The sequence below is a fragment of the Humulus lupulus genome, chromosome 2 (genome assembly GCF_963169125.1).
Source record: "Humulus lupulus chromosome 2, drHumLupu1.1, whole genome shotgun sequence".
Lineage (NCBI taxonomy): Eukaryota > Viridiplantae > Streptophyta > Magnoliopsida > Rosales > Cannabaceae > Humulus > Humulus lupulus.
The window spans coordinates 41222408-41238381 of NC_084794.1; the positions used below are offsets into that span (position 1 = coordinate 41222408).

The following is a 15974-nucleotide window of genomic DNA, read 5'->3' on the forward strand; positions in this document are numbered from 1 at the left end:
CTTAATAATCTTAAAAAGATTAGAAACTCATAACTAGAATAACAAATACACACTAAAAATTACAAACATAAATAGGAAAATTTGGAGGATAAACCCCCAAATTTTTCCTCTAAAAATACATAGAAAAAAATAAAAAGAATAAGAAGATGAAGATAATAGAGAGGTTTTGAAACGTGTAGAGTTTTTGGTATGGTAACCTCTCCCTCAAAATGGACCTCAAACTCCCTTATTTATAGCCAAAAAATGGGAATTAAAATAATCAATTTAAAATAATTAAATTGATTAAATTAATTTAATTAATTATAATATGGCAAATAGGGGTAAAATATAGGGTATAATTATGATGTTTTTGGGTAAAATATGTAGAAAATGTGGTAAAAATTGGCATTTTTGTCATAGGAGACAAATGGTACAAAAGCATTTTTTTGTTAGGCTCAAGACACATTTTTTCTTTTGCTTTGGATGGGCTGGCACCAGGCTTTGGATGGGCTTGTGATGCCAGGCGTTGAGGCTAGGTGATAGCCGAATGATGGTGAGGCAGGGAGTGCTTCGGTGTGGTGAGGCTGATACGTGGAGCTGCTGGAGAGTATAAACAAATTTCCCTCAAATGCTCATGGTCACGTGGAGCTGCTGGAGGAATGAAACGCTCAATGTGGCTGATGGAGGAGTTGTTGGGCTTGGGCCCAAATGAGGCTAAATGCCAACTTTTCCTTATTTTTTATTTCTTTTCAAAACTACCATTTTTCTTGCTTTCAAGAGCAAAAAAAAACACATCATTCCTATAAAATAAATATAAATTAAGTTATGATAAAATATTTTCACTTATAAAATAAATCATATTAATTCATTGAAAATATTAATTAAAACTCAATTTAATTTAACATTTAGTTTCAATAAAACACATTTTTACCTCAAATTAAACAACAATAATTCAATTAATTAACTACAACAATTTACAACAAAATAACTATAAAAACACACAAAAATCTATAAAATTAAAATAAACCTAATAAATTCAAAATTACTCAAAAACTTAATAAATCAATTAAAAACTCAAGAATTAAGCAACAATTTGCACATAAAAAATAGTAAAATAACTCTATTTTGTAGAGTTATCAGATACAGACTCACATGACACACAAAAAAAAATGACACGACACTTTTAATGTGAACCCAATAAATAACAAATGCCGCCAAATCATGAATGTAGGTCTCATAATTCTCATAAATTTACTAAACATTATGCAGAACCCAAAATTTCAGTCAAACTACTCCTCTAAACCACTTTAGACTAATCACATCCAAGATTACCTAGTCATGCTTAACAAATAAAACACTTAACTCATTTATGCATACCAAATTTCCGTCCAATAAACCAAATTGACCAATTATTTCATATGCTCACTTACTTGTCATTCTCCACTAATATAAATCAAAACATGTTTAGAAATCAATAGGATTTTATAAGCTTGTAACATTAAGCTTAGGTAAGGGTAGATGAGAAGAAAAAATTTAAGGTAAAAAATACCATAAGCACATGACCAATATAATCCCGACTTCAATTTCGAATTATACAACCCAATAATCCGATGTTTTATACTTTATTTTAGAGATATATATTTATAATAGTAGCTACATTTCCCCAAACTCATTTCTTGTCAATATTCGAATTGGGAGTGTAGTTCTTGATTGAATTGTTTTCTTATAGTTTTTTTTATATACTCTTTCCATTCTTTTTTTTTCTTCAACCGACTAATTTGAAATCATATGCTTATAAGATACTAGGGATGGATATATTAACAAGGTTTTCATTTAGGCTTAAATAATGGCAAAGAATAAAAAGGTCTTAATTTTTTGGCTCAAAACGGGTAATTAAAGGATAAACAAATGCAAGGTCGGGTAGAAAGGCTCAAGCGATCTAATTGATGGCCTAAATCATTTTTCTAAGCAAGCATGATATATTATTTCGCTTCAAACAACAAGTAAGAAATTTATAGAATTTATAAATTTCCATCAAAATAGTCCAGAAACCTATTCAATATGCATAAACAACTCAAGTGCAATATTTAAAGATCATGAAAAAGGTATTCAAAGATGTTGACTAACTAAAGTGGAATACAAAAGGAGTCTAATCAACCACAAAGGTTTTTATGAATTCATTTTCTTTGAATTATACAACCTAACATTCATTATATCTTCTTCGGCAATCATTGTCAAAATAGATTCACGTTATACTCAAGACTTACAAACACAAAACAAAACTAAAAACCAATTAAACTAATACGACTAAATTGTACAAAATTTTAAGTCTCTCCCCCCAAACTAAAACTAAACATTGTCCCCAATGTTACAATAAAAGTGAAAGAAAAAGAAAAAAAAAATACCTAGCTATGAATGTCAAAACGAAGGCGGGTCTTGGATAGGATGCCTTGGCGGTGAGTACGGAAAATAGTGCTTGTCTACTTCTTGGTTAGACCATCGGTAAACCAACTCATTTTGATAGTCGGCTTGGGCTCGATGATAATCATGAAGTTCGCCCAAGTAGTTATGGGTGTGTTGGTTTTGTCGGATAATGTAATCCAACCTTGCCATGTGTGGATCCGGTGGTACCTCAATTTCCAGAAATTGAGGGTAAGCTTCTCTCTTTCCCTCCTCTGCTTGCCTTGGCTCTTCTTTATGAGGCTCGACTTTTGGAAAATTTGCGGGCTCATGGTCTTGATTGTCATCAACTGCCTCTCGGGCCTTACGGGGTCTTATCACATGAGGCAACAATGAGGGTGGCTGAAAATTATGTAAAGTGGCTCTAGATATAGGATTCATTGCTTTCTTATATATATCACTAGGGTAGACGGGTACTTCCCACACCTCACATAAATCAGTGATCATCAAACCATGCCCCATGCCTGCTATGGTGGTGAGTTTACACAAATCCTTGATACTCGTGCGGATCACCCGACCAATGTCTATATATGACCTTTCATAATTGCATATACTAGAAGACATCGATCGGGGCTGACCTTAGAAAGATGTGTATTAGGCATTAAGCGAGCACTCACAAATAAAGTCCAAGCCTTAGCCGTTTGGTTCATTTGATACCACTTTAAATACTTTGGCTCACCCTCGTTAAAAACAAACCGTGCTCCAAGAATACCTAAGGTCTCAACCACATCATCCCAATCCACCTCACTATAGTAAGCCAACTTATAATATTCATCATCTTCGGTTCTCAACATGGGTAACCCATATAGTTCTTCGATGTTATTAATGTCGCATTCTACCGTTACCCCTCTCACAAACACTTTCCTATCCACTTGGCCCGACAAGTTGGTATAAAATTCATATACCAAAGAATAATTGACCTTCATCATATTTCTATCTACAAAAAATTTCCAATTTCTTCGTTGAAATTCAATGTGAATGAGGTCATGTGGATATTGAGGGTACGGGGTATCCTTGTACTCCATCTCTCTCTCTTGAACCACCGACCTTAAACATAACCTCTTATAATGCTCAAAAGCATTCTTACTAATAAATTTGGTCAAGTCATATTCCTGTGGTGGAGGAGGTGGTTGTGCTTCACGTTGTGGTAGGGCACTAACTAAAGAGGGTCGTGAGGCTTTTTTTGATGAAGCCCATGACAATTAATTTTTTACTCTTCTTTTTAAGCAAAATCCGGTAGCACCACCCCTAAAATTTCTTACTTCCCACAAATGAAGAACACCCCAGAAATAGACAAGTCACAATACCAACTTAAAGAACACAATAAATACTAGTAATTTGTCCCAAAATTCCAATGAAATCTATTTTCCACCAATCACAAAACTAATTCAATCCCAGAACTTGAAAAAGATAGAAAATTAGAGACTTACTTTCCTTTGATGTTGTTGATATTGCCCACAATCTTCAAATACTCATCTTTTCTTCAGTGCCACATATGAGGCTATCTAGGGTTTTGATTAAAAGAATGAAGGGAATGGAGGATGAATCTTTGAAGGTTTTGGTTTGGATTTATGGTTGTTTTAGGGAGGATGAAGTTGGTAGAATAGGAGAAATTTTGAAAAAAAAATTGGGTTTGAAGGAGAAAATGTTCGGAGTTTCGGTTGGGGTTTAATAAAAATGGGGTTTATACTCAGTTTTCTCTTCCTGATGGAGGCGCGTCGCGACTTAGCTATAGCAAGTCACGGCCTGCCTCTTTCATTTTTGATGTCCTTGTTGCAGGCGTCGCGACTCAGCCGTAGCAAGTCGCGGCCTACCTGTTTCATCCTAGAAGAGGATTGTTCTCTGACTTCCAAGGGCGTCGAGACTTATAAGAGAAAGTCCCGACCCGCCTCTACACATTCAGAATCCTTGCTCTCTGACTTTTGCAAGGGTCGCGACTTATAAGGGCAAGTCGTGGCCCTAATTCCTTCAAAAACTCCAAAACTTTCCTACGATTATGTAACTCCTAGGAGTTTCGACTCAGCTTAAGAAAGTCGTGACTTGGCCCCCAAAGAAATTTTTTCTCAGCCATTAGTCATCTTTCACAATTTGCACGGTTCCTAAATACAACCTACTCTAAAACTAAATAAAATGAATCTTTACATCTCCAAGACAAAATTTAAATAAAATTGTTCAACTGAAAAATTAAAACAAAAGCAAAAATAAATTATAGGAATGCCCCCTACAACATTGTCATTAACGTCATTTAGCCGGACATTGCCTTCCCACTTAAATGGGACTAAGTATCACCACAGACTTGACTTGATCCACCTGACCATCTATGTAATGTTTCAACCATTGACCATTCACCTTAAAATTTCCTGTCTTTTCATTGTGAACTTGTAGTACACCATACGAGAAAACCGGGACCACTAAGAATGGTCCCGACCACCTCGACTTCAGCTTGCCCAGAAACAACTTTTGTTGGGGTTTTATGCCCAAATTAAAACCCAAATTCTTTGTAATCTCATTTTATTATCAATAAAAGAATAGAAATCATTGTTTGGCTTGGTCAATCACTTTGCTCACATGTTTTATTTTCATGATTATTTATTTAATATAAACTTCTATTAAATCCCGAGCATATAGCTAATCGTATTTATAGTGATGTAATCACAATGGAATATAAATATGATTATATGTTCGAAATAAGTTAGTCCTAAGATTAGTCAATGCACAGGATTTACACTGACTTTCCAATATACGATATGATCTATTTACACATTACAGTGTTATGTTATTTCTAGAACATTAGCAAAGTAGATAAGATCGGATGTATTTGTTACATCGGACTGGATCGATATTGACAGTTGATAAGATAAGTAAACATACCGTTATTATCTATTATAGTCATATCATATAGTTGACCATATGTCAATTCAATCTCAATTCTAAGTGGTTAGTAGTCTAACTGATTGTATTATTTGAGTTCTTTGACTTGTTCGTTACCAGCTTACCCTACGGACTAGCCCATACTTACATCTTGGGAACTCGGTAGTATAATTGAGTATGAGTGTTCATCATAGATACGAACATCTATAGCTTCTGATGAAGAAGTGAAACGATGGTTTCCTTTTAGTTTGGTTCAAGGTATTAAATGATAGAGATCTTATTTCAGTAATCAAATTAGTTTACTGAAATATCATTTACAAGGAATTAAGTGTTTTAAGGATAAAATACAATGAGGGGTAAAACGGTATTTTAGTCCTATCTCATTGTAGACTGTCTATAGAGGATTGAGTGAAAATTATGGTTGTAAAAATGGATAATTAATAGCGTATCTATATTTGTTATAGAGCATTCTATGAATTCAAGAGTACAATTCCTAGTCTATAGTGGAGTCACGAGGAATTAATAAGTTAGTAAATTTATTTGTTAGATTTATGATAACTTATTGGAGCTTGATTTCATAGGCCCATGGTCCCCATTGTACCTTGGATAAAATCATCTAGATAGTCTCAATTAATTGATTTAATCATCAATTAGAATTATCAAAGTTGACTAGGTCAATTTTGGATAGTTTCACAGAGTTGTGTAATTTTGAGAAGAAAAGAGAAATTATGGCAGATTTATTAATTAAGATAAATTGATATCTAAATTAATAAATAATTTTAAATCAAGGTTTAAATTATAAATAGTTAATATGATAAAGGATTTAAATAATTATTTAATTAATTAAATTAATAGAAAATAATACAGGCCTTGATTTTAAGTCCAATGGGCTTATAATCAAATGAGAAATTTCATGGGCCTATAGCCCATGATAATTTCGACCTAGGACTTCAAAATGGCTATTATTTTATTGTTTTTTTTAATTAAATTAAATAACCTAATTGAGTCTATAAAAGGAGTGCTTAGAGAGAAGTCAAAATATAAGTCATAAGTGAGATTTTCTGATAGTTTTAGATTCTCTCTAAACACAAGTCCTTTTCTAGCCTCTTTATTATTTTCTCTTCTTCTCTCTATATCTATCTCATGTGTTGAGAATTGCCCACACCAGTCTAGGTGATTCTAAGGATACATTGGAAGATTGTGAAGAAAATAGAAGATCAGTTCAGTTTCTTGATAATACTCTGCGACAGAGAGGATACAAGAGTTAGAGAAACTGAAGGAATGACTCTTTAATTCCGCTATGTATACTGTAAGTATTCTATTCTTTGTTTCTCTTTGAATTCAATTTTAGAAACATGTGTTTAGGCTTTCTTGTATTAATTTGTTTAATATTAGATATACATGAAAATAAATAAAGATCTAGTATAAGTTTTCCTAACAACTAGCCTCAGAGCCTTTGGTAATCTTTATTTTCATGCATGAACATGTTTAAAATTGGATTATATTGATATGTTTGAATAATTGAATGATTTTCATATGTTTTATGAAACATATTGATTTTATGTGAATTTTAGCAATTTTTAGGTTATTTTGTTGTGCTTTCTATGCTATTGATTTTTATATATGCTTTATTTTTGTGTAAAATATGTTAAAAATTAATTAGAAAATGATTTTGGTTTGAAAAATTGCTCAAATTTTTTTTTTGGAAAAATTTGGCCTGACTTCCCATGCGCGCGCACACGCCCGCATGCCTCTGCGCACCACCCGCGCGCACGCCTGCGTGCGCCACCTGCGCGCACGCTCGCGCGCGCCCACGCAAACTTGCCACCAGCACAGTGAACAGTACCCACGGGTACTATTAATCCATTTTTTTTAAATTAAAGAAAAATTAAAATTGTGGATATTTATTATTTATAATCAAATCCAAAAATATCAGATTTGTTATGTATTTAAAATTATTTTTTAAAAATAAGATATTTTTGTTAGTTGAAATTTAAATAATTAGATATTTTCTACAAACATTCAAATTCAAATTTAAAAATAGATTAACAACTTAATTTTAAATCTTTTAATAGATTAAAATATTATAATTATGATATCAGATATTTAAGATATTTTCATTTAAATTCTTGATATTTTTATTAAATTTTTATTTGAAAATATAAATATATTTTTATTCTATAGTTTTTAATATTTAAATTATTTGAAATTTGAACATTGTTAGTCAGATATTTTTATGGATATTTGAATTTGTTTAACTATTTTGAGATATTTTAGGGTTGTTATAACTATTTATATTTTATTTTTTTTCAATGGTTAAAATATTAGCTAATAGTTGTAACAACACAATATATTTTTGGAAAATAGTTTAGAAATTGATTTTAAAATTTAAAATTGGTTAAATTTTGAAAAATATCATTTTTGCAGCAATTTAATAAAATATTTTTTAATAAATGGGATTTAAATTAACTTTGGTTAATTGTTGATGAATCCTATTTAAATTAAATTAATATTTTTTTTTCAAATTAACCTAAAACCAAGTTGATTGCTGATAAATGAAAGTTAAATTAACTATTGTTAATTATTGATAAATTTCATTTAATTTGACTTATTTTTTATAAAAATTTAATTAATTTGAATTTTTTTTTTGATAAATTCTAGATAAGTAATTGTGGTATTTTTGCAAATGAAATAAATTGTGGTATTTTTGCATAAATTCATAGAATTGCTCATATAGTAACTTGATTAGGCCCATCCAATTATAACATTCTGTTTGCACTATATGTGGTATTTTTGCAATTTGGCTTAGATGCATATAGTGGCCCATATGTTTGTTAGATATATGGTATTTTGCCAAATAAAATATTCATAAAATGATAGGTTTTATTTGGGCTCATTAGAAAATGTAAAGTTTAAATTCCTCTTTTGTGGGTGATTCCACTTGTGAAGGCCCATTTGCTTTGCATGACTATAGTGAGCCTAATCAATTAATAACAATTAATAAAACGAAGGTTTAAATTCCTGTCTTTTGGACCTTGTATGGAAGATATGGGGTCTTTGTAGTGGGAACGACATACTGGACCCAACCCTCCTCCATACAAGCCTAATTGTTAAGGTCCATTTACCTAAGTTTGACTTAATTGTATAGTTTCATTATATTAGTTAAACCTAAATATTGATTAGCAACAAATTAATTCTAAATTAATTGAATTTGTTTCAATGTGACACTTTAGAATTAATAGGACTTTGGTTTTAAAAAATTTAATCTATTTAATTTTTTTTTGGAAAACCATGGTCATTAATTTTCTAAAAATAAATAATAATAATACTAATTTTAATTTTATAATGAGCTTATTTTAAGGATTTTATTCGATCTCCACCGTTGGTTTAACATAATCAATAGCTTAATGGGGCCTCGAGGCGCTTTGATTCGTCCCCCTACGGAAGGTGTTCATTAGTTATTTTGACAATGTTAGATTTCAAAAGATAGATAATTATAGGTCAAATTCTACTAGACTCACCCCTACGGTGACTACTAAGACTAATTCTACTAGCAAATATGATTTATTTCTATTTTATTGGTAATTTGTAGTTTTAAGCTAAGTAGTGTCTGTGTCTACTCCCATCCTTTCTAAACTTTCAATGGAGAAACTCACTGGAGAAAACTACCTTAATTGGAAGCAGAATATCAACATAGAGTTGATTGGTGACAACTCCGAGTTCGTCACGATTGAGGAATCCCCAAAATGAGCACCGTGTCCACACATTAGTGATGGCATCGTCAATGCTCGTGATGGTACCGTAAATGCTTGGATTGCACCATCTCTGCACGTTCGTGATGGCACCGTAAATTCTCGGATGGCACCGTGTCTGCACGTTTGTGCTCAACTCAACTATGGTCTGACGTAGCTCATGAACGAGCTTCATATTATTGAACCTGTCATGGGTGGACCTAGTAAAGGAGATGAAAATAAGACTACTAATGTTGCTGCTGATCTAGCTGAGGTTGAAGCTCATCCAGCTTCATCTTCGAAAGATGGAAACAAGAGGAAAGGTGGGCAAAACAACAACCCCAAGCCTGCAAAGGATACAAAGGCGAGTGCACAACCAAGTGCACAGACGCCTAAGGCGAAAAACAAGAAAAACAAGAAAGGCAAAGGTAAATGTTTTCACTGCAAAGAGAAGAGGCATTGGAAACAAGATTGCCCCAAGTTTTTAGCAGATAAAAACAAAGATAATGATTATAGTTCATTTATCTTGGAAACATGTGTTTTAGAGAATGATAACTCTGTTTGGATTATTGATTTAAGATCTACTAACCATGTTTGTAACTCTTTACAGCTTCTTGAATCGTGGGAGGAAGTGAACGAAGGCGGCTTAAAGCTTAGAGTTGGGAACAGAGCGTTTGTTGCGGTCCAAGCTAGAGGATGAGCTCGTCTGAAGTTCGAAAGTAAATTTTTAATTTTAAAAGATGTATTTTTTATTTCAGATTTTAGTAGAAATTTAATTTCAGTTTTCCATGTTGCAATTAGAACGATTTGTTATAACTTTCACAAGTTTTAAAATATCTATTTCTTTCAATGGATCACAATTGTGTATTGCATGTTTAGAAAACGGGCTTTATATTCTGCGACCTAACGAACCCCTCGCTCTTAATAATGATTTATTCAGCGTAGCTAAACCTAGGACCAATAAACGTAAAAATACCGATAACAATAATATGACATATTTATGGCACTTGAGACTAGGTCACATTGGCTATGATAGGATTCAAAGACTTACAAAGGACAGACCTTTGAGGGAACTCACATTAAGTGAATTACCTGTCTGTGAATCTTGTCTAGAAGGAAAACTGGCCAAGCGTCCATTCTCTGCAAATGGTGATAGGGCCAAAGAACCACTTAGTCTTGTGCATTCAGATGTTTGTGGACCTTTGAATGTACAAGCCAGGGGTGGTTTTCAGTATTTCGTCACTTTCATTGACGATTACTCTAGATACTCATGTCTTTACCTAATGCATAGGAAATCAAAAACATTTTCAAAGTTTCAGGAATTCCTAGCAATGGCTCAGAACCAATTAGGTAAAACGTTAAAGATCTTGCGATCTGATAGGGGTGGAGAACATTTTGATATGCAGTTCCAAGATCATTTAACTGAACTTGGGATTTTATCACAAATTACTGCCCCAGGTACTCCACAACAAAATGGTGTAGCGGAATGCCGAAACAGAACTTTATTGGAAATGGTTAGATGCATGCTTAGTTACTCAACTCTACCAACTTCATGCTGGGGACATGCAATTGAAACTGCGAATGACATTCTCAATGTCATGGCGTTAAAATTAATCCCCAAAACACCTTTAGAACGCTAGAATGGTCATGAATCTAGTTTACGACATTATAGAATCTGGGGGTGTCCCGCTCACGTCCTGAGGAAAAAGGAGGGAAAGCTAGAATTGCGAAATGAAGTTTGCATGTTTGTTGGCTATCCTAAAGGTACTCGAGGTGGAATTTTCTATAGTCATTCAGAAAAGAAAGTGTTTACTTTTACAAATGCTACTTTTCTGGAAAATGACTATGTCTAGAACTTTAAACCTCGCAGCAAAGTAGTTTTAGAGGAGGTGGTTGAAGAATTGACTCCAACCAATGTTCCATCGTCATCAACGCGAGTTGATGATAAAATTCCCACTCTTCACGTCCAACCGATGCAAGCCGATTTAAATGAAGAAAGTACCATTGTTCCTGAGCAAACAGTCACGGAGCCTCGTCGTAGTGGGAGGGTTTCTAGAAACCCAATTCTCTATGGTTTGGATGGTGAAACCAATATGGTTGTTGGTGACACTAGTGATGATGATCCATTGTCTTTCAAACATTTAATGGCTAGCCCTGAAAAGGAACTATGGCTCGAAGCCATGAAACAGGAAATGGAGTCTTTGTACTCAAATTATGTCTGAGATCTTGTGGAAGCACCTAGTGACTTTAGGGCCATTGGATGCAAGTGGATCTACAAGAAGAAACGAGGTGTTGATGGAAATATCGAGACCTATAAAACTCAATTAGTGGCAAAGGGTTATACCCAAAGAGAAGGCGTGGACTATGAGGAAACTTTTAGTCCGATAGCCATGCTCAAATCCATTCGCATCCTCCTATCCATAGCAGCTGCTCTTGACTATGAGATTTGGCAAATGGACATCAAGACAACTTTTATTAATGGAAAGCTTGACGAAGACATTTATATGGATCAGCCATAAGGATTTAAAGTATCTGGACAAGAAGGAAAAGTTTGCAAGTTGAATAGGTCCATCTACGGACTTAAGTAAGCTTCTCGTTCCTAGAATCTTAGGTTTGATGAGATAATCAAAACCTATGGCTTTGAACAAAAATATTGATGAGCACTGTCTTTACCAACTGAAGGCAAATCAAATAGTGGTATTCCTGGTTCTTTATGTAGATGATATCTTACTCATTGGAAACAATGCTAAGAAATTATCAGATGTGAAGAATTGGCTGAGCACTCAATTCCAGATGAAGGATTTGGGTGAAGCAAGTTATGTTCTAGGTATCTAGATCATCAGGGATAGAAAGAACAGACTCTAAGCTCTATCTCAAGTAGCTTACATAGATAAAGTGATTGAATGTTTCTCAATGACAAATTCCAAGAAAGGGCATCTACAGTCCCGCCATGGAATTCATCTTTCAAAGAAGCAGTCTCCCTAGACTCCTGAAGAGGAAGATGCAATGAGAAAAGTTCCTTATGCATATGCAGTTGGAAGTCTAATGTATGCCATGTTGTGTACTAGACCAGATATTTGCTATGCAGTGGGAGTAGTGAGCAGGTATCAATCAAACCCAGGACCAGAACATTGGATAGCAGTTAAGCATATCCTGAATTATTTGAGACGGACTAGGGATTATATGCTAGTCTACAAGGGTGATGTTCTGAACCCTGTAGGCTACATCGATTCAGATTTTCATACTGATGTCGATGACATGAAGTCTACTTCTGGAATGGTGTTTACTTTTGGGGGTGGAGCTGTGATTTAGAGAAGCGTAAAGCAGTCTGTAATCTCAGATTCCACCATGGAGGCTGAGTACATAGCCGCGTCAGAAGCAGCTAAAGAAATAGTCTGGCTAAAGAAGTTCTATTTGAATCTTGTATTGTTTTATGACAATACAGGAGCGATAGCCAACTCGAAAGAACCTCGAAGTCACAAGAGGAGTAAGCATATAGAAAGGAAGTATCACATTATTTGAGAATATGTGGCCAAGGGAGATGTGAAGGTTATGAAGATTGCAACTGAAGACAATCTTGCGGATCCATTTACAAAGACACTACCAAAAGCTACAATTGATAAGCATATAAAGGAAATGGGATTAGTAGAATTAAGGCATTAGTTTCAATAAGTGCAAGTGGGAGTTTGTTGGGGTTTTATGCCCTAATTAAAACCCAAATTCTTTGTAATCTCATTTTATTATCAATAAAAGAATAGAAATCATTTTTTGACTTGGTCAATCACTTTGCTCACATGTTTTATTTTCATGATTATTTGTTTAATATAAACTTCTATTAAATCCCGAGCATATAGCTAATCGTATTTATAGTGACATAATCATAGTGGAATATAAATATGATTATATGATCAAAATAAGCTAGTCCTAAGATTAGTCAGTGCACAGGATTTACACTGACTTGCCAATCTACGATATGATATACTTACACATTACACTGTTATGTTATTTCCAGAACATTAGAAAAGTAGATAAGATCGGATGTATTTGTTACATCGGACTGGACCGATATTGAAAGTTGATAAGATAAGTAAACATACCGTTATTATCTATTCTAGTCATATCATATAGTTGACCATAGGTCAATTCAATCTCAATTCTGAGTGGTTAGTATTCTAACTGATTGTATTATTTGAGTTCTTTGACTTGTTCATTACCAGCTTACCCTACGGACTAGCCCATACTTACATCTTGGGAACTCGGTAGTATAATTGAGTGGGAGTGTTAATCATAGATGTGAACATCTATAGCTTTTGATGAAGAAGTGAAACGATGGTTTCCTTTTAGTTTGGTTCAAGGTGTTAAATGATAGAGATCTCATTTCAGTAATTAAATTAGTTTACTGAAATATCATTTACAAGGAATTAAGTGTTTTAAGGATAAAATACAATGAGGGGTAAAACGGTATTTTAGTCCTATCTCATTGTAGACTGTCTATAGAGGATTGAGTGAAAATTATGGTTGTAAAAATGGATAATTAATAGCGTATCTATATTTGTTATAGAGCATTCTATGAATTCAAGAGTGCAATTCCTAGTTTATAGTGGAGTCACAAGGAATTAATAAGTTAGTAAATTTATTTGTTAGATTTATGATAACTTATTGGAGCTTGATTTCATAGGCCCATGATCCCCATTGTACCTTGGATAAAATCATCTAGATAGTCTCAATTAATTGATTTAATCATCAATTAGAATTATCAAAGTTGACTAGGTCAATTTTGGATAGTTTCACAGAGTTGTGTAATTTTGAGAAGAAAAGAGGAATTATGGTAGATTTATTAATTAAGATAAATTGGTATCTAAATTAATAAATAAGTTTAAATCAAGGTTCAAATTATAAATAATTAATTTGATAAGGGATTTAAATAATTATTTAATTAATTAAATCAATAGAAAATAATACAGGCCTTGATTTTAAGTCCAATGGGCTTATAATCAAATGAGAAATTCCATGGGCCTATAGCTCATGATAATTTCGACCTAGGGCTTCAAAATGGATATTATTTTATTGATTTTTTAATTAAATAAATGGCCTAATTGAGTCTATAAAAGGAGTGCCTAGAGAGAAGTCAAAACATAAGTCACAAGTCAGATTTTCTGATAGTTTTAGATTCTCTCTAAACACAAGTCATTTTCTAAGCCTCTTTTTTTATTTTCTCTTCTTCTTTCTGTATCTATCTCATGTGTTGAGAATTGCCCACACTAGTCTAGGTGGTTCTAAGGATACATTGGAAGATTGTGAAGAAAATAGAAGAACGGTTCAGTTTCTTGATAATACTCTGCGACAGAGAGGATACAAGAGTTAGAAAAACAGAAGGAATGACTCTTTAATTCCGCTGCGTATACTGTAAGTATTCTATTATTTGTTTCTCTTTGAATTCAATTTTAGAAACATGTTTTAGGCTTTCTCGTATTAATTTGTTTAATATTAGATGTACATGAAAATAAATAAAGATCCTGTATAAGTTTAATCTAACAACTTCAACCGTGAATTAAATAAAAACACATTGTATCCTGGTTGAAATTCCTTGCGAAGAATTTATTTTTCATGAAAGGCATTTGCCTTCTCCTTATATATATATATTTGCATTCTCATAAGCCTCGTGTAAAGAACGCCCGAGACTAATACTTACAAAATATTCGCATAACATAGCTTATGAAAGAATACCATCCATTATTAAAGTCTCAGGGGGACTTATTTAAAATCATGCAAGTTGGCGCCATAAGTTTAAAATAAAACATAGGTTTTTATGCAAAGTTCAAAGAAAACCAATTAAGTTAAATAACAGAGTCCCACTGATAATTTAGGAAAAAGTCCCTTAAAACAAAACATAATTTAAATGGCGTTCTACGTTGATCGTTTTATCGTCCATAGGATTGCCCCACGCCATACACCCCATGATGAAGAACTCCTCACGTCACCACGCGTGCCATAGAGAAATCCTATTTGCTACCTGGAAGGAAAGTAAGGGGGGTGAGCTAAAAGCCCAGTAAGGAAGTACAAGCAAATAAGCAAGTAAGAAAGACAACAAACAACCAAACACTAACGTTCATCTAAAAACATCATGGTACATCATAACATAATCGTAACATTTCATCATATCATAACATAAATGTGACATATCAACATATCATAACATAAATGTGACATATCAACATATCATAACATAAATGTGACATATCATCATATCACAATCATACAGCATACATGATGAGCATGGAACGCTACTTGTCCATGTCACCCTATGAGGTAAACAGGAGATCACTGGTCCTTGAATAACCTCGGCGCGTCCGCCCTAGGAGTCACGTCTCAATGTCCTTAGTAACTCGGTCGATGTATCTGACATCGAAATTTGTTTGATGTATCTAACATCGCATTCTGTTTGATGTATCTAACATCCATACACATATCACATTCAACAGATCATCATATTAAGGCATTCATAATTTCATAACAATTCATTCATATAACAGCCTTACCATTCATAGCATAAAATCATAAAAAATCTATCTAACTTCCTTACCTCAGGTCCAAGCTAAGAATTTCACAATCTTTTCAACGAGCCTATATCATAATCAAAATAACGTTTCTTAGGTTCATAAAATTACTATTTTGCCCTTCCATACAACTCATGTGTGCATGGGCCATGCACTCATGATAACAGTTACACTAAAACATGCAATTATCACCGAAAGAATAATGCCCATTCTACTCATTTTACTAACATGATTGCTTTATAAAAATTACATAGTTGAATAATAATCATGATTCTGGACGTAAAAGTTTATTTGCATGTAACATGCATACGTGGGAATGTTGCGTAATAAAGACGTTTTCAAAAATGATAGTTCTATATTTCTTGCTTTTATTGTT

General features: G+C 33.4%; 1 long non-coding RNA gene across 2 annotated transcripts; it reads right to left on the minus strand.

Annotated features, from left to right (window-relative positions):
* Window positions 1-14827: 14827 nt before the first annotated feature.
* LOC133815985 (uncharacterized) lies at window positions 14828-15676 on the minus strand. 2 transcript variants are annotated; one of them, XR_009884933.1, is made up of 2 exons: window positions 15625-15676; window positions 14828-15050 (listed from the first exon to the last, which is right to left on the minus strand). It is a non-coding gene; the product is annotated as an uncharacterized LOC133815985 (long non-coding RNA). The 2 variants fall into 2 exon arrangements; XR_009884932.1 differs by having other exon boundaries at window positions 14828-15054; window positions 15625-15671.
* Window positions 15677-15974: the final 298 nt, after the last annotated feature.